We start from the raw sequence: 20,122 nt of genomic DNA, 5'->3' as shown, positions 1-20,122 counted from the left end.
GACTGAAGAAATTACTTGAAGCTATTTATGATATCTACCTAAGTTTTATATACATTCAAGAAAATGGAAAACACCATGTAAAACATCCATTTTCAACTAGAAACTCAAACAATTAATTGCCTGCTTGCACTAATCCTTGGTTCAATTATAAATTCCTCAATAAACCATTACATTTTTATTTTCCTTTGAATTTTGAACTACATTGACAGTCAATATCATTCAATTCAAATGTTAAAACACATGATCTCAAACTACTCTCTTTCTTCATGTCTTAATTTTACATAGCCACAGTCAAATTTAATTCACTGAGAATACATTTCCCCCAGAACATTAGATAATCAACATACCCACAGCATGAGGTAACGTATAGATAAGGTGAAGTAAGATAGTACCTAATTTTGAAAAATTAGGAAAGATCCACTGTGAACTGATAATAAAAGTACTATTTATTTCCAGCTGATATATGTAATGAGTTAAATTGTGTTATCTCAAAAGCCATATGCTAAATTCCTAACCCTCACTACCTCAGACTTTGGCTATATTTATAGATAGACCTTTAGAAATAAGGTCACTAGGGGCTGGGTGATAGCTCAGTGGTAGAGCACATGCCTTGCATGCATGAGGCACTAGGTTTGAGCCTGAGCACCACATATAAATAAGTAAATAAATAAATGAATAAATAATATTTTTTAAAAAGGTCACATGGGTGGCAATAAAATCCATATAACTGTTGTCTTTTAACAGAAGTGAAAATTGGGATGCAGGCATATGCACACAGAGAGGACCATGTGAAAACCTAAAGAGAACATGGCTATCTACAAGCCCAAGAGAGAAGCCAGGCCCTCCCCTTGTGGCCCTCTGAAGAAACCAACCCTACCAACAAGTTAATCTTGGCTTTTTAGCCTCAAAAATTATGAGAAAACAAACTTCCATCCTATAAACCACCTAGTCTGTGGTACTTTGTTGTGGCAGCCCTAGAGAACTGATAAGAGTATGCAAAGATCTTTCTTGTTCTTTCTCACAGGACTCTGCCATTGTTAAAATATCCAGAATACACTGCAGAGAGAAAGGTTAAGGTCACATAGCACTTTTTAAATGTTTTCTAGAAATATTTTTTGTCTATGCATAGAAGAAACACATGAATATACTAAATTGATATTTATCTCTTTTAACAAAAAGAATAAAGTTCACTTCTACTTTACTTTTTTATATGAACATTTGCTACTCCAACAATTTTAAGTTTTTAAGAAAAAGTCCTCCACCTTCTCTTGAAGCAGTTAAACAAAAACCATACATACTGTCATCTGTTGTGGCCACAACACTTACCTTTTGGTTGAAAAGGGTTTTCGCCCATCAAGTTGCAGAGCTAATTTTCTGTAAATTGTCACCTAAGTACTGATACATGAGATCAGTCAATTTTATGAATCACTTTAAGGAAGACTAAATATTAAAACATGGGACTTGGAATTAAGAAATTATTGGGGAGAATTTTGATCTTAAAACTCACCATGTGCCTCCAAACAAGACAGCAAATTATATCTGTTTTCCCTCCTGTAAAATAAAGATATATTATCATTAGGATGGGGTAATTAAACTGCAATAAACTCTTTTTTCCTATAAAAAGCTCAATTTTTAAGTTGGATATGTTTGATATATACATAACTCATATAACTGATTCATCCCTAAATAAACCCAATTAAATAAATAAAATGGTGGTTGAAGTAAGCACTTAATAATTGAATAAATACAATGAATTACTAAATAAAAACAATTTTTAAACAATATTCTTTCATAAAAACTAGTAATCAATCACCTCATGATGTACTGTTTTAGTAAATCTGACTTTTCAAATGCCAATTGCATTCATCTTTATTACCTACTTTTCACGTTTCAGAAATGTAATAATTTCTGTAAGAAAACAAAAGTTAAAATAAATTCTAGTTTATTATTCTATTTTTTTAGCAACTGAAAAGGAACAAAAACTTGGTTGGATACATTTCATCATAGACTGATACATTCAAAATATAGCTACTGGGATCCACCCAGACTGGCCTCTGCCGCACAGGGCCCAGGCGCGCAGGGCCCAGGTGCACAGCCCTTTCCCAGCGGGGCAGACACTCGCCATAGCCTAGCCTCTGGTGCAGGACCACCCCGTCTGACCATTCGACTACTGAGGAGCCCAGATCCAGCCCAGACTGCCACTCCAGCACCCTGGGTTTATGCTCTGAGTAGATCGGGTTCATCCCTCCCCCAGTGGGGCAGACACCTCCAGAGCCTAGCCTTTGGCACAAGACCACCTCTTCCTACCAGCAGACTACCACAGGAGGTCAAGCCCAGTGGCCCAGATCCACCCACACCAGCTTCTGCAGGGCCCAGATCCAGAATGCAGTAGCATCCATTGAGGGTCTGAAAGCCCAACATCAAGGTGAGGTACAGACAATCTGCACAGATACCACAAGAATATAGGGAAGAAACTGTAATGTCTCAGATCCACACTGCAAGAAAGAAAGACACATAGACAACATGAAAAAACAAGAGAGGAAAGTGCCCCAAACAAGACAGGACACTATAATAACAGAAAGTATGAACACCGAAGTTGATGAAATGTCAGAGAAGGAGTTCAGAAGGTTCATAATCAAAATGATTTGTGAATTAAAGAATGACCTAAATGAGCAAATACAAGCACAAATTGATCACTCCAACAAAGAAATAGGAGAGCAAATACAGGTAGCAAAAGATTACTTCAAAATAGAGATAAAGACTCTGAAAAAAAAAAACAGTCAGAAATCCTTTAAATGAAGGATAGCTTAAATCAAATAAAAAACTCAATAGAAAGCAAAACCAACAGACTAGATCACTTGGAAGAAAGAATGTCAGATAATGAAGACAAAGTATACAATCTGGAAAATAAAGTTGACCACACAGTGAAGAAAGTTAGAAACCATGAACAGAACATCCAAGAATTATGGGACAGCATCAAAAGAACAAATCTAAGAGTTATTGAGATAGAGAAAGGCATAGAGTTTCAAGTGAAAGGAATGCACAATCTCTTGAATGAGATAATATGAGAAAATTTCCCAAGCATGAAGAACAAATTGGAAAACCAAATACAAGAGGCTTACAGGACACCAAATGTACAAAATTACAACAGATGTACACCAAGGCACATTATAGTGAAAATGCCTAACATACAAAAAGAATAAGGATAGAATCTTAAAAGCCACAAGAGAGAGGAATCAGATCACATATAGGGAGATACCAATTCATTATCTCAGCAGATTTTTCAACCCACACCTTCCAAGCCAGGAGATTGTGGAACAACAAATACCAAGCTCTGAAAGAAAATGGATGCCAACCAAGAATCTTATATCAGCAAAACTAAGCTTTAGATTTAATGATGAAATAAAAACCTTCCATGATAAAAAAAAAAAGTTAAAATAATTTACAACTAGAAAGCCTACACTACAGAGCATCTTCAGCAAAATAGTCAAAGAAGGGGAAATGAAAAATAATGATGAAAATCAGCAGAGGGAGGGATTACACTATTGGAAAATCTCATCAAAGAGAAACCAAGTCATGTTAAATATCAGAAATAAACAAAAATGGCTGGGAATACAAATCAGGTCTCAATAACAATGTTAATGGCCTAAACTCACCAATCAAAAGAAATAGACTAGCAGATTGGACCAAAAAAAAAAAAAAAAAAAAAAAGACCCAACAATATGCTGCCTCCAAGAGACTCATAGAAAAAGACATTCACAGACTGAGGTTATGGGTTAGGAAAAAGCATACCACTCACATGGACTGCAGGAGCAAGCAGGGGTTTCTATCATCATTTCAAATAAAGTAGACTTCAAACTAAAGTCAATCAAAAAGGATAAAGAAGGACACTACATTCTGCTCAAGGGAACCATACACCAACAAGACTTAACAATTATAAATATATATGCCCCGAACAATGGAGTGGCTATGTTCATCAAACAAACTTTTCTCAAGTTCAAGAGTCAAATAGACCACAACACAATAATTTTGGGTGACCTTAACACACCTCTTTAATCACTAGATAGATCTTCAAACAAAAGCCGAACAAAGAAACTATAGAACTCAATAATATAATCAAAAACTTAGACTTAACTGAGTTAAGAATATTCCAACCTTCAATGAGAGAATATAATTCCTTCTCAGCAGCACATGGATTCTTCTCTAAAATAGATCATACACTATGCCACAAAGCAACTCTTATCAAATATAAAAAAGTAGAGATACTACCCTGCATTCTATCAGATCATAATGGAATAAAATTAGAAATCAATGATAAAATAAGAAATAAAATACACTCTAACACCTGGAGACTAAATAATATGCTACTGAATGATCAATGGGTTACAGAACATCAAGGAAGAGGTTAAAAAGTTTTTAGTGGTACCCAGATAGAATATATCAAAATTTCTGGGACACTATGAAAGCAGTTCTAAGAGGAAAGTTCACTTCATGGAGTTCATTCCTTAAAAGAAGAAAAAGTCAACAAATAAATTACTTACCACTACATATCAAAACCCTAGAAAAAGAACAAAAAATCAACAACAAAAGCAGCAGACAACAGGAAATAATTAGAATCAGAGCTGAAATCAATGACATTGAAACAAAAGAAACAATTGAAAAAACTGACAGAACAAAAAGGTTGTTCTTTGAAAAAATAAATAAAATTGACAGACCCTTAGCCATGCTAATAAAGAGAAGGAGAGAGAAAACTCAAATCACTAACATACATGATGAAAAAGGAAATATCACAATAGACACTACGGAAATACAGAAGATAATTAGAAATTATTTTGAAAACGTATACTCCAATAAAATAGAAAATATTGAAGGCATCGACAAATTTCTAGAGTCATATAATTTGCCCAAATTTAAGTAGGATGATATACACAATTTAAACAGATCAATTTCAAGTGACAAAATAGCAGACACCATCAAAATCTACCAACCGAGAAAAGCCCAGGACTGGATGGATTCACAGCCGAGTTCTACAAGACCTTTAAAGAAGAACTAATACCAATAGTCTCCAATTTATTTCAGGAAATAGAAATTGCTGATGATATGATTCTATACCTGGAACACTCTAACTAGTTTTCTAGTTTTCCACCAGAAAACTCCTAGAACTAGTAAATGAATTCAGCAAAATAGAAAGGTATAAAATCAACACCCATAAATCAAAGGCATTTCTGTATATCAGTGAGAAATCCTCAGAAAGGGAAATGAGGACAACTACCCCCTTCTCGATAGCCTCAAAACTAAATGAATAAATACATAAATAAAATACTTGGGAATCAACTTAATGAAAATGATGAAAGAACTATATAATGAAAATTACAGAACTCTAAAGAAAGAATTCAAAGAAGATCTTAGAAGATGGAAAGATCTACCTTGCTCTTGGATAGGCAGAATTAATATTATCAAAATGACCATACTTCCAAAAGCACTAAACAGATTTAATGCGATTCTGATCAAAATCTCAATGGCATTCCTCATAGAAATAGAAAAAGCAATCATGAAATTCATCTGGAAAAACAAGAGACCCAGAATAGCTAAAGCAATCCTTAGCAGGAAGAGAGAAGCAGGTGGCACCACTGTACCAGACCTTAAATTATACTACAGAGTAATAGTAACAAAAACAGCATAGTATTGCCAACAAAACAGACTGGTATTACAATGGTACAGAATAGAAGACACAAAGACTAACCTCCAAAACTACAATTACCTTATATTAGACAAAGGTGCCAAGAACATCATTGGAGAAAAGATAGTCTTTTCAACAAATGGTGCTGGGAAAACTGGAAATCCATATGCAACAAAATGAAATTAAACCCCTATCTCTCACCATGCACAAAACTCAACTCAAAATCGATCAAGGATTTAGGAATACAACCAGAGACCCTATATCTAACAGAAGAAAAAGTAGACTCTAATCTCCATCATGTGGGATTAGGCCTCAACTTCCTTAATAAGTCTCCTATGACATAAGAATTAAAATCAAGAATCAATAAATGGGATGGAATCAAACTAAAAAGTTTCTTCTCAGCAAAAGAAACAATCTGTGAGGTGAATGGAGAGCCTACATCTTAGAAGCAAATCTTTAACCTTTACACATAAGATAGAGCACTAATCTCTGTTATATAAAGAACTCAAAAAACTAAACACCAAAAATACAAATAAACCAATCTATAAATGGGCCAAGGTCCTGAAGGGACACTTCTCAGAAGATGATGTACGATCAATCAACAAATACATGAAAAAATGTTCATCATCACTAGCAATTAGAGAAATGCAAATCAAAACCACTCTAAGATTTCATCTCACTCCAGTCAGAATGGCACTTATTATGCATAAAAACAACAATAAGTGTTGGCAAGGATGCAGGGGGAAAAGGTACACTCATACATTGCTGGTGGGACTGCAAATTGGTGCAGCCAATATGGAAAGCAGTATGGAGATTTCTTGGAAAATTGGGAATGGAACCACCATTTGACCCAGCTATCCCTCTCCTTGGTCTATATCCAAACAACTTAAAAATAGCATACTACAGGGACACAGCCACATCAATGTTTATTCACAATAGCTGAACTGTGGAACCAACCTAGATGCCCTTCAATAGATGAATGAATTAAAAAAATGTGGCACATATACACAATGGAATATTACTCAGCAATAAAAGAGAATAAAATCATAGCATTTGTAGGTAAATGCATGAAGTTAGAGAAGACAATGATAAGTGAAGTTAGCCAATCCCAAAAAGCCAAATGCCTAATATTTTCTTTGATATAAGGAGGCTGATTCATAGTGGGATAGGGAGAGGGAGTATGGGAGGAATAGATGAACTCTAGATAGGGCAGAAGGGTTGGAGGGGAAGGGAGGGGGCATGGGGCAATTAACTATGGTTGAATGTGATGAACATTATTATCCAAAGTACAGGTATAAAGACACGAATTGGTGTGAATTACTATATATACAACCAGAGATAGGAAAAATTGTGTTCTATATATGTAATAAGAATTGTAATGCATTCTGCTATCATATATAAATTAAACACACACACACACACGCATGCACACACACACACACACACACACACACACACACACACTCATGGTCTTCTGTAAACAAGGTGTTATGCTAAATTCTAAAGGGAAATACATGAATAAGTCTCAGCCACAGTCTTCAGAAATTTATGACTGAATGTCTGTCATTCATTGGACTTAAAAAATTCTGTTACAAAAAAAATCATTATCATAAAAATCACAATTAAACTGCTTTATTTGAACCAAGAATTTATTATCTGTGGGGGGCTGAAGATAGAGTTCAGTGGCAGTGTTTGCCAAACAAGTACAATGTTCTGGGTTAAATATCCTAACACACACAAAAAAGAATTTGTTATCTGTATTTTTATGTATACAGAACAACATAAATTTTATAGAAATTCATTTCCCCTTACATTCCTATAAATATCCCAGTTGCCCAATACCGGTATTCATCCAGCAGAATGACTCCTAACCCAAATCGAACATGATATTTCCCTTAACCATACTCTGTTCCCTCAATCTATTTTCACATAACAGCAGGTCCTGAGTTGATCTTGGCATGCAGGTATGTAGGGAATCCTCCAGCTGCTGAGAAGCTCAAAGGTAGATGCAGAAATGATCCCTGGAGCAAATGTAGGCAGCTAGGTAGAACCTGTGAGGTCTAAAGTCATCTTCCATGGTCAACAACCCAGTCAGGATGAAGGGATGAGGCTGAATCAGCCTCTTTCTTCTCAATACAGGGAAGATGGACACAATCAGGTCTGTGTGGATTGCTGATCCCGGGCTCCTAGGGTATATAGACCTTTATGTCTTGTGAAAATGTCACAGGAAGGTGGGGCAGCCTCCATCTCATGGGACCCTTGGAAACAACTGTTAGGACAAAGTGGTTGCCAAGGCAGTGACCTCATTCACTTCCCTGAAGGAAGTGACCTCACCTCACTTCCTTGGTGATGGAACTCTCTGAACTTGGGATCCAGGAGGCGAGGCATCCAGAGGCAGTTCCACTTCCAGTGGGCTCACTTGATTGTCTGTACCAAGGCCAGAGTCATTCTTTGTTGGTACCTAGTGATGTGTGGATAGCCAAATGCCTTGAATGGTCTCAACAGGGGCTTTTCCTGAGAAAGAAGTGTTGGCTCATTGCTGGCTCCTGACAACTACACAGAGATGGCCAAGGAGACCAGAGCTGAGACAGGACAGGCCACTGCTGAGTAACATATTTTCACCCACCAGTCAGAGGACAGAGTGGATAGATGCAGACCAAATACAGGGGTGGTTTGTGTGTCTCAGTGGGTGTGGGTTTCAATTTGTCATTTTGTCTCATGTTCTGAGAACATGAAGAAAAAATGTTTTGTTGGTTTTTTTTTGTTGTTGTTGTTGGTTTGAAATGGACTGTTAACTAGTTAGCCTTTTTATGTTGGTGAATCCCACTGGGGTTGTGGTTAAAGAGAGTAGAGAGAAGAATGCAGCCGTGAATGTGTCTTCTCTAGTGGAAATCTTTGCAGGACTCCTCATGGCCAATTTATGAATGGACTGCCGCTTGCTTTGCAGATGGGCAACACCTACCAAGATCCTAAGTTCCTGTATTCTTCCTGAATTTTGGCCACTCTCTGAAGGGGTTCGTGGTTTTGTGTCCAAGATGTGTACCACATTCAAGCTCTGTGACATGGCCATGGACTGGATTGCTGAAGGGCATGCCAAGCATCTCAGAAAACTCAAAAATTAGCATGACTGGTAAGGATCTCTCTGGAGAATCCCTGCTTGGATAGATAGTAACCCAAGTTGCATGATTAGGAGCTGTCAGTGCCACAGTGTTCAATTAAAGAAAAGTTTTTCTCCAGGCTTCTTTCTTCCCTATTGTTCTGTTCCCCTGAATTTCAGGGAGGTGTTTGCCTTAGGGCACTCCTTTGGGACTCCTCAAGAAAACAGTTTCAAATGGAAATAAAGAGGCCTAATCTGTGCCTTTTAAGTAAAGTGCTTTGTAAAAGCTGTGTCTGAATCAGACTCTTGGCCCTGTGTGTGGCTGTGAATTACATTCTCAGCACCCAAGGAAACTCAAGAAAAATCCCATGTGTCCATCCCAATCTAAAAGGATGAAAACGAAGTGTACTATTGGATGAAGTCTCTTACCGTCCTCTGGTCAGGCTCCTGACCCCTATGAAGTCAGAACAGGGATCCTCTGGGTCAAATGAGTTGTTGCAAGCCCTCCAGTAACTAGCACACAGGTGTTTGGGTTTTTTCATGAGTCCAGTACACATAAAGAATCTACCCCTGGCAGGCAGGAAGCCTCTAATTTGACAAGCAGAGCAGTATGAACTACAGGCCGATTTTATCTATCCTATTTCTCAGGAAGGGTGTCCAGGCCACCATGACATTTGGCATATGATGGGCATGAGAGCTTACTTTGCACACCATCTAAGACTGCTCACCCTATAGAAACCCCCAGCCAGGATGTTATGATGAGTGTCTGTATTGAAGAAGATGAGGGCCATGTGGGAGTGTTTTTGTTAGAATAGTGGTCTTTTGTGTGGTGGTTGGAAATGATGACTGGGTCCACCTCAGGTTGAACTCTGGTGTGATGCCATTAGAGACTGAGTACTGAAACTGATCTCAGGGAACTATTGCCATGAATTGTGTTGGGATTTTAGAAGGCCAGGCATTAGAGGAGCCTTTGGAACCTGGGATCTAGAACGAGGGTGTCTTTCTCCACAATACTGGGAATCTCAGCCAGGATTTTACATGATTTTGCTGTTAAAGCCTTCTCAGCTATAGTTGAGATCCAAAACTCACAGGAACCTCATATTTTAGACCCCAATGGGCCTGGATTCCTGTGACCTTTTGCCACTCCTTGGGAACCTTGCCTGCATGCGATCTCCAGAGCTTTTACTGAAAGGAGATTCCTCAACACTTACTGGCTCCTGAATGAATCAAAACCCACAGTGTCAACTTCTTCATTCTTGAAATATGGCTAGGCCAATACCATGAAGTTTTTGAGAGTCCCATGACCAGAAATCCCTGGAGAACTTTAGATCTCCTGTTGCTCATCATGACTGAACCAGCGATTGCCATTTTTGACTGAGTGGAATTCATGACGATGGTGAAGAACAGAGATGCCAGTGAGTAGGAGCCAGAAGGGAACTGGGCCTGGAGCAATGGAGTGCAGGTGTGTGATCCAACATCTGTGGTGGGCCCCTGTGGTTCTGTCATTGGCTTCCAAATGACATGTGACTGACAAGGTGCAGCCAGGAGACCCGAAAATGTAAAGGCATGTGGTTGTGGGGAGAGGATTTGGTGCGATGCTCAGAAACAAGTTGCTATGCTCAAGTGGGAAAGATATATGGGGTAGCATCCCAGTTTGTGTTTTTGCCTTCAGACCCTGACTCACCCCATGTGGCAGATCTCCCTCCAGCACTGTGTTCTGGTTGACCTCTTTTATTTCAAAAACAAACACCAATTTTCCATGGAAGATGTAAAAAATGCCATTAAAACTGGGCGGTGAGCCAAAGGCTTCACAATGCACCCATGGAGACATTCATACCCCAAAGGCCACAGTTACCTGCATAGAGAGGACTCAGCTCTGCTGCCTCCTGTTCCTATGGGAAAATATGAACCCATGTCCTCCTGTTCACATAGACTCAGACCAAGCTTTCATGATCTCACTACAAAGGAAGCTAAAACACAAAGCTATATTTCTAGTGCATGAATGTCAGAGGCAGATAGTCAAGAAGTCATTAGGCCAACAAAGTTCCATGTTTGTGGAATGTTTACCCTGTCCTCTACTTTTGGGATCTCTTCTGCCACACCCAAGTTTGTGAGCTCCTCAGAATTTCCAATTCCAGGTATGTATTCACAGATTTTTTTCCTCTTCTCCTCTAATTGTGTCTTCTTTGGGGTGATAGTAATGTCCAGGCATTGTGGTGGATGACAGTGGAAGCTTTTTATGTGCCACGTGTTCCCATATGTATTAGAGTCATTTTCCATTTTGCCATTTGAAATATTGAATCTCTGACACTAACCCATAACCTTCTAGACTCTGACTACTTATCCTAACATCGATAAAAATAATCCTAAAGGAATAGAAGTAGAGGCATTTGATAGGAGGCATGGTGTATACTTGGACTTGCCTTTTGCTTCATCAGAGATACATATTATAAAACCTGTGACACATTTTTCTCATTTTACTTCTCCAAGAATTTTCAAAATCAACAAATATGTAACTTCCTGACTCCCTGTCTCTGTCGCCTGGGTCACAATATATATTTTTATATACATATATATAATCCTACTGCCATCACAGGTATATTTTTGAGAGTACTCTCACTTTCATAAATATGAATTTCATGAAGAGATCACTGCTCCCCAATACACTGAGGTAACTGAAAATTCAAGCTGTGGTGAGCTTTATACTTCAACAAGTTTAGACATGAAACAATGTAGAGGAAAATGAATATTTTGGGTACATATGTGAAGGATATATATATCTTCTTATGAATTTCGATCGGCATATATACTATTACATTTTAGTGTAATATATATATATATATATATATATATATATATATATATATATATATATATTATGAATTTGCAAACATGAACTATATGTGTCATATACTTATACTACCTTGATTCTTTCATGTCCATCTGTGTGGATTTATAATCAACTTTTCAGAAGATATTTTTCAGAAATATTCATTTTCTTGGCATACATATTCATTTTGGAATACTCAAAATGAACTTCAGTGAATATTGAGTACTACCCCTAATATTTCTACAGTAAGTGACCCAGGTTAAGATCAATGAAAGTATATTCATATGGGACATGATGTGTATTTTGAATTAAATTTTTATTCAAAATTGTTATATTCCTATTTCTTCAGTATATATACATCATAGGATGTATCATTTCATCCACAATTCACAAATTGATATGCATATGATTCACTTTCATTCACTCCCTGTATCAGATCCCATGTATTTCTCCATGTTGCTTTACTTGCTTTTTCATGTGATTTCTTTTATATCACATAACTTTTGAATTCCATCATCATTTTCAAAGCAAAACTCAAACACAGTTTGTTATAATTAGTAACCCTAATATTACCACTACATGTATAACTACTTGGATTGAATGTTTGTATGTGAATACCAGACTTTATGTGTTTAAAATATCAATTCAATCCATTATTTAAAATAGTAACCTGTTATATTTTTTATTCCCCATATGGTCTATTCATGCATCATCTTTATATACATAAACCCAGGGTACACCTATTTTTATCCCCAAACTCTAAATGATAGGGTTTCAAAACATGCTCCCAGAAATGATGGAAGAAATACACATGTCACCTGCTCCATATATTCCTTTCATCACATCATGTTCTGGACACAAAATGCAAAACTCACACTTATCTAATTCTTCTCCCAAAGCCTCATTTTAAAGAGAGCATGGATTACTAAAATCATCTATGTCTGCATTGCCTATTGTTTTCAAATTTCACTTCTATGGTGAGTATACACTTGATTCTTTCAAGGATAGTGTGTTCAACTACCCCCCTGTTGAAATTATCCCTGATCTTATCACTCATTTTGTACTTTGCCTGATCTCCTAACATCCTTATAGATATCTATTTCCCCAAGTGCCTTGTTGTGACTGACTCTTCATGTGTGCTGACATTCCCATTTACACTTCTTCTCTGCATGGTCAGACAGATTTGCAGGGAATTGTTGGGCGGTGTGCTAGGTAGGACTTTTGGGTGCAGGTGGACGTGGGGCAGCTATTTCTCTGCGGACAGTGGCTGCTTCATCCACAAAAGAAGCCTGTTGTCCCCCAGTGGAGCTGTCCAGAGTGATGACCTTTTAATTTTATTATCAGGACCATGAGGCTTCTAGCTGGAATCACACCTCCCTAAGAGGTTGTAAGGAAACTCTGTGAATTGAAATCCACATAGTGGTGGAAAGATCTCAGACCAGCCATCCCTTGGGAGGTGGTAGTTAAAGGTTAGTTTCACTCAGTTGGCAGAAAAGTTTTGAGGGAAAAGTTCATTTTCATAACGTTTCTTTTGGCTGGAGATAGGATAAATGGGGCAAAGATGGATGTGCTTTTGTACATTGGGCTAATTGGGTTAGATTGATGAACGTGGTTACATATCCAGGGCACAATATGAGCTAGTTTTGTATGTACAGATTCTTTTACTTCCCACTATAATCTCAGAGGGTAGACATCATCACTCCCCAGTTCTTACAGATGGGGAACTGAGATGTGGATACATTGAGGAGCCGCCCAGATCACCCAGATGGTAAATGGCAGAGCTAAGATTTGAACTGCAGTCTTGTGATACAGTCTTTGGTTGTGGCCAGTATACTGCATTACCTGGACATGCAGGGAGGGTCTAGATAGTATGGCTGGATATGTTCCTGAGCTCTATGGCATTCTGTGAAGCAGTGTCCCATTGGGTGTAAATAAGCTGTGTGTAATGTATATATACTCCTCCTGTCCTACAATAAACGGCTCCCACTCCTGCTGTATCAATGTACACAAGTTGTTCGTCACCCCCTGGTTATTTTGCTGCAGCCGGACTGTGGCAAAACAATCCATCACATCAACAGACTTAAAGATATAAATCACAAAATCATATCAATGGATGAAGAAAAAGCATTTGACAAAATAATCCACCCATTAATTTTCAAAGCACTAGAAAACCTATGGATAACAGGAACATACCTCAACATTTTAAAAGCTATCTATGCTAGGCCCCAGGCCAACATCATTCTAAATGGGGGAAAACTTCAAAGCATTCTCTGTAAAAACTGGAACAAGAAAAGCATGCTCTCTTTCACTACTTCTATTTAGCATAGTTCTTGAAAATCTAGTCATGGCAATTACACAGCAAAATAAACAAAAAGGATATAGATACATAAAAGAAGAACTTAAATTATCACTATTTGCTGACAATAAGATTGTATACCTAGAAGTCCCAAAAAATTTCACCAGAAAATTATTAGAAGTAATAAATGGATTCAGACAAGTAGCAGGATATAAAATCAACACCTATAAATCAAATGCATTTCTGTATATCAGTGACAAATCATCTGAAACAGAAGATAGGAAAACTACCCAATTTACAATAGATTAAAAAAATCTGTGAATCAACTTAACAAAAGAGGTGGAAGACCTATACAATGAAAATTACAGAATGCTAAAAGAAGACCTTAGAAGATAGAATGATCCCCCTTGTTCTTAGATAAGAATTAATATTGTTAAAATGACCATGCTATCAAAAGGTCAATACATATTTAATGCAATTTCAATCAAAATCCCAATGACATTCCTCATAGAAATAGAATAAGCAGTCATGAAATTCATCTGGGAAAATGAAAAACCCAAAGCAACAGCCAAAATAATCCTTAGCAAGAAGAGTGACACCACTATTCCAGAACATAAGCTATACTACAGAGTATTAGTAACAAAAACAGCATATTATTGGCACCAAGATAGACTTGTAGACCAATGGTACAGAATAGAGCTCACAAAGACAAATGCACTTAATTATAGTTATCTCATATTCAACAAATGTGCCAGAAATATACATTGAAGAAAGCATAACCTCTTCAACAAATGTTTCTCGGAAAATTGGAAACCCACATGTAGCAAAATAAAATTAAACTACTATCTCTCACCATGCACAAAACTCAATTCAAAGAGGATCAAGGATCTAGGAATTAAACCAAAGAAGAAAGAAGAAGAAAACGGAGGTATACCTAAAGAAGAAAAAGTAGGGTCAAATCTTCATCTTGTTGGATTAGGCCCTGACTTTGTTCAATAAATGGGATGTATTCAAACTGATAAGCTTTTTCTCAGCAAAAGAAACAATCAGTGAATTGAATAGGGAGCCATCAAAATGGGAACAAATTTTTATCACACACATATCAGAGCATTAATCTCTAATCTCTAGGATATATAAAGAACTCAAGAAGCTAAGCACTAAAAAAAAAATCAATAAATGGGCCAAGGACCAGAACTTCTCAGAAGAAGATATACAATCAATATAATCAATCAATAAATATATGAAAAAATGTTCATCATCACTAGCAATTGGAGAAATGCAAATCCAAACTACTCTAAGATTTCATCTATCTCCTATCAGAATGACAACTAATATGAAAACAAACAAAAATAAGTGTTGGTGAGGATGTGGGGGAAAAGGTACACTCATACACTGATGGTGGGACTGCAAATTGGCACAGCCAATATGGAAAGCAGTATGGAGATTCCTTGGAAAACTGGGAATGGAACCACCATTTGACCCAGCTATTCCTCTCCTAGGTCTATATCCAAAGAACTTAAAAACAGCATACTATAGAGACACGACCACATCAATGTTTATAGCAGCACAATTCACAATAGCTAAATTGTGGGACAAACTTAGATGCCTTTCAATAGATAAATGGATAAAAATAAATGTGTCACATATATACAATGGAATATATGGAAGATAATGCTAAGTAAATTTTCCAATCCCCCCAAAACATATTCCAGATGTTTTCTGTTATAAAGATGCTAATTCATAAGGGTGTTGGAGGGGGGAAGAAAAGGAGATGGAGGCAAAAGGAAAAGTATGGGTGTCGGAAAGATGGTGGAATGAGATGAACATCATTACTCTTAAGTATATGTATGAAGATACAAATAGTGTGACTCTATTTTGTGTACAACCAGAGATATAAAAAATTGTGGTCTGTGTGTATAATATGAACTGTAATGCATTCTGCTATCATATACAACATATTAGAAGAAAATAATAAGCACACACATACACACACGCACACACACAAAAAAAGAATGGAGGGGCCAAGATTGGAATATATCGTAGTTGGTAGTGGGAAGGGAGGGGCGGGAACATGAGGGTAGGAAAGACATTAAAATGAGATGGATATCATTACCCTAAGCACATGTATAAAGGCAGGAAAGGTGTGACTCTGTGTACAGAGACATAAAAATTGTGCACTATATGTGTAATATGAATTGAAATGCATTCTACTGTCGTATATAATGAATTAGAATAAATAAGAAAATAATAATTATGCTATTCACATTACATATTAGCTCTTTGATTTTGAAATGGCATCTGTTTTTTAAAGGGAAGAGCATATGTCTATACATGTATTGTATCATTATGTTAAGAACATTTTCTATTTATTTATTTATACTGGGGATTGATCCCACAGTCACTGAACCACTGAGCCATATTCCCAGCACACTTTTTATGTTTTACTAGAAACAGGGTCCTGCTGAGGCTGGCTTTGAACCTAAGATCCTGTTGCCTCAGCTTCCAGAGTAACTGTGATTACAGGTTTGTTTACCATGCCCAGCCATTTTCCATTTTATTGAAATTTTTTGAAAGCTTGCTGCTTAATAACTATAAACATATTTGATTATGTGTAAATACATTAATTTAGACAGTTGTTTGCTGGCTTCATATTAAGTTTCTAATATTTCCTATTTCAAAACATTTTGTGGTAACATTATTATGTATTCCTTTGAATTGTTTTATTTCTTTAAAATAAATGTTAAAAAGTTTATAAATACAGTAAGCTATGGCACAGCTTAATGCTTTAAGAAGCAGCATGTCGGAGAGGATTTTAAGAACAAGTTTAGAGACAACCAGGTATTATGTTCTACTTTATTAAATTAATAGAAATTATAGTGCTTTACTTATGAAGTACTCTTATGGAAAAATCAATATGTAATCTAATCGAAATCCTAGTTTGCAATCACCAACTAAGAAGAATAACAAAAATCAAAGAAACAAGCTGGGTGTGGTGGTGTAAGATTGTAATCCTAGCGACTCAGGAGACTGAGAAGTATCACACGTTCAAGTTCAAAACCTGCTGAGGCATTGTAGTAAAACCTTGTTTCATAATTATATATATATATATATATATATATATATATATATATATATATATATATATATATGGGATATAATAGGTATATAGCTCAGTGTAGAATGCTTCTGCGATAAATCTCTAATACCACACACACACACACACACACACAGCCCAAAAAGTAAATAAAGAACTTTAACGAAATACAATAAAAATAAAATATATAGGAATACAATCATAAACGTGTCTAGACTTTGTGAATTTTTCAATAAACATGATCTTCCATATAGGAATAATATTATGGAAAAAAATGAGAAAGGGAAAGTTATATAGATTAGAGGACAATAGAATCATTTACCAAGATGGCAATATCTTGTGCCCTACTGGGGATCCTAATTTCAACAAAATAACTTTGAAATAAATTAGGAGAAATCATGGAAATAAACATAGATGAATAAATATTAAATGACTGTATTAGTTAATTCAGTCTACTATAACAAAAATATCATAGTTTGGTGGCTTATAAACACCCAATATATATATATATATTTCTCTCAGTTCTGGTGGCTGAGAAATCCAATATTGAGCATTGGTAGATTTAGCTTCTCATTAAGATTCATCTTGTTTTTGGTTTGTAGTTGATTGCCTTCTGCCTATGTCCTCATATGGTAGAGAGTGAAAGCCCCTGGTTGTAAGGTCACTAATCCTGTTTATGACGGCTCCACTCTCAAAGGTAAACTTCCTTTTAATATCACTTTGGGCGTTAGGATTACCATATTTGAATTTGAAGGAGACATAGAGCTTGAGCCCACTACACAATCTAATTTTTGATAAAATTAAACACATATTTTTCAATTTGTAGGTGAAAGCTGGAAAATGGTTTGTTTTATGTTTTTTTTATATTTTCATTCCCAATGTCAATTTTTCTTTCCAGGACATATATGATGTATAGAATTTGTATTCATAGTTCGTTGCAGATAAAAGAAACCCATGGGAAGAAATCAAACATGATTGGCTCTGTGTTGATATTTGCTAATGTTGATGATGATCTTCTCTTGGTTTTTCTTTTTGTGAATGTCCATTGAAAAATATTACCTACCAAGTCCTGAAAAGCAGAAATAAAAAGAAATTTAATATTTAGGTGGTGAACAAATACATAGAACCTTATGCAGTGTGTGTGTGTGTGCGTGTGTGTGTGTGTGTGTGTGTGTTTATGAGTGTGTGTAGACAGGATTTATCTTGCAGATATTTGAGGAAGAAAAGTGAATCAACAGCTTTACAAATTAGAAAATACTGTTACCAACAATGTACATGTGTATTGGTTTAGTTTCAAACAGACCATCATAACCTTCTTTCATTCTGTCATTCCATCATTGTACACATTCCTGTGCTGAATTTCCCTACATAATGTTAATAGGATGAGAAAGAAAATAATAAGCAACTAAAAATGAAGTATAAAAAAGCCAAAGGGACTCCTTGGTTTAGTGGCCAAAAAAACCCTCAAGTCTTGCATTGGCAGTGAAGAGAAAGTCAAGCACAAAGCTTGCTCTTTATTAGTCTATGTGATTAACTTTAAAAAGAAGATTAAGCCCTCAAGGAAGGTATGTTTATAGCATCCAAAGAAAGAGTTTCACCAGAAAACCTGTGACCTTAACACAGGTATGAAAAATGTGGTAGCTGCTCCTCAGGATTTTCATTGCTATAACTCCTTTGAGACATCTAAATCTACCAAAATGTCCTGTTCCTTTCTATTAAGAATAATTGACTCAATAATTCTGAAAGGTAAAATACCATTTGAGATCTGTCTATACTTCTCTTCTGGCTGCTTGGACTATATCTAGGCTTAAATGAGAACATCAACCATCTCAGGGGCCACAGGGCTTGATAAAGAAAGAAATGAACTACAATTTAAAGAAGCTATGAACCTAAATGACATATGGTAGCAGTAGCTTGTGGTGTATGTGTGGCAATGGATTAGAAGATTCTTCATCAAAGAGACTAGAACATAAAATTGGAAAGCAGAGGCTTTATTTATCTGATAATATCATCTGAAGAGGAAGGATTTAATACATAAGGAGATCTTGCAAACTCATAAAATGACTTCCAGCACCATGATATGCACAATGTCTAAGCTGAGTAAAAGAGAAATGCCTCAATTATATCAGATGATAGAGTAAAAAGTTCAGGGAAGTGGGCATGCTAGAGTAGATAAAAGACAAGCAAGGTAAATTTTTTTCTGATGGTCTAGAAAACACACAATTTATTAAGGCCACAAGAATGCACTGATGTGAAAGGCAGCAACATCACCAAAAATTCAATGTAGAATGCTTCTGGGATCAATCTCCAATAATTGCCCCCCACCCCCCACCCCACACATACTCATACAAACACATATCCAAGTAAGATAAATGAAGAACTTTAAAGAAATACACTAAAAATAAAACTCATATGAGTGAAAGCAGGAACATGTCCAGAATTTGTTAATTTTTCAAGATACATGATCGCCCATATGGGAAAAATATTATGTAAAAAAATGAGAAAGGAAAAATCCTATAGATTAGAGTACAATAGATCATTTACCAAGCTAGCATTATCTTTTATTTTCAAGGCTGGAGGTAGAAAGACTCATAAAACTTGACTAATTGAAAACAGTAGGCATGAATTAATTTTGAAATATGACAATCCAGATGGTGACATTTAAATGACAACAACTAGAAAGCATTTAACCACAGCACTGTTGGAGTTGCAACCCCATGGACCCAATTCATAAAGACTCACAATGGTGGTCAATAGATCTCCCAAGGAACAAATAGATTGGTGCAAGACAAATGCACTATTTGGCTTAAACTAGAAGGATAAATCAAAGTTTGGTCACAGCAAATCTGAGGGAGATTATCTTAATAAAAATATTCCAAGCCCTTGCATAGTTTCCAGAATTGACCCGTATTAAGATCCAGAAGTTTTCAAGCAGAACAAACCTTCAGTACAATAACATACGTATACATTAATGATTTCTTCATTCTTTATCTAAAGGGAATCATAGGTTCAGTTAGGTAGCATATTGGGGAATGAGGTTTACTCACATATTTTTAGCACTATTGATACAGGTTCTATGTGATATTAAAATACAGACACATTGAGGCTGGGGTTATGGCTCAGTG

General features: G+C 36.3%; 1 pseudogene; it reads right to left on the bottom strand.

The window, feature by feature from the left end:
• The window catches only part of LOC143640245 (zinc finger protein 280D-like), a 54,415-nt pseudogene extending 52,172 nt beyond the window's left edge, over positions 1 to 2,243 (bottom strand).
• Positions 2,244 to 20,122: the final 17,879 nt, after the last annotated feature.

This window comes from Callospermophilus lateralis, unplaced genomic scaffold (assembly GCF_048772815.1).
Source record: "Callospermophilus lateralis isolate mCalLat2 unplaced genomic scaffold, mCalLat2.hap1 Scaffold_144, whole genome shotgun sequence".
NCBI lineage: Eukaryota > Metazoa > Chordata > Mammalia > Rodentia > Sciuridae > Callospermophilus > Callospermophilus lateralis.
This window is presented reverse-complemented; position numbering and strand designations above follow the sequence as displayed.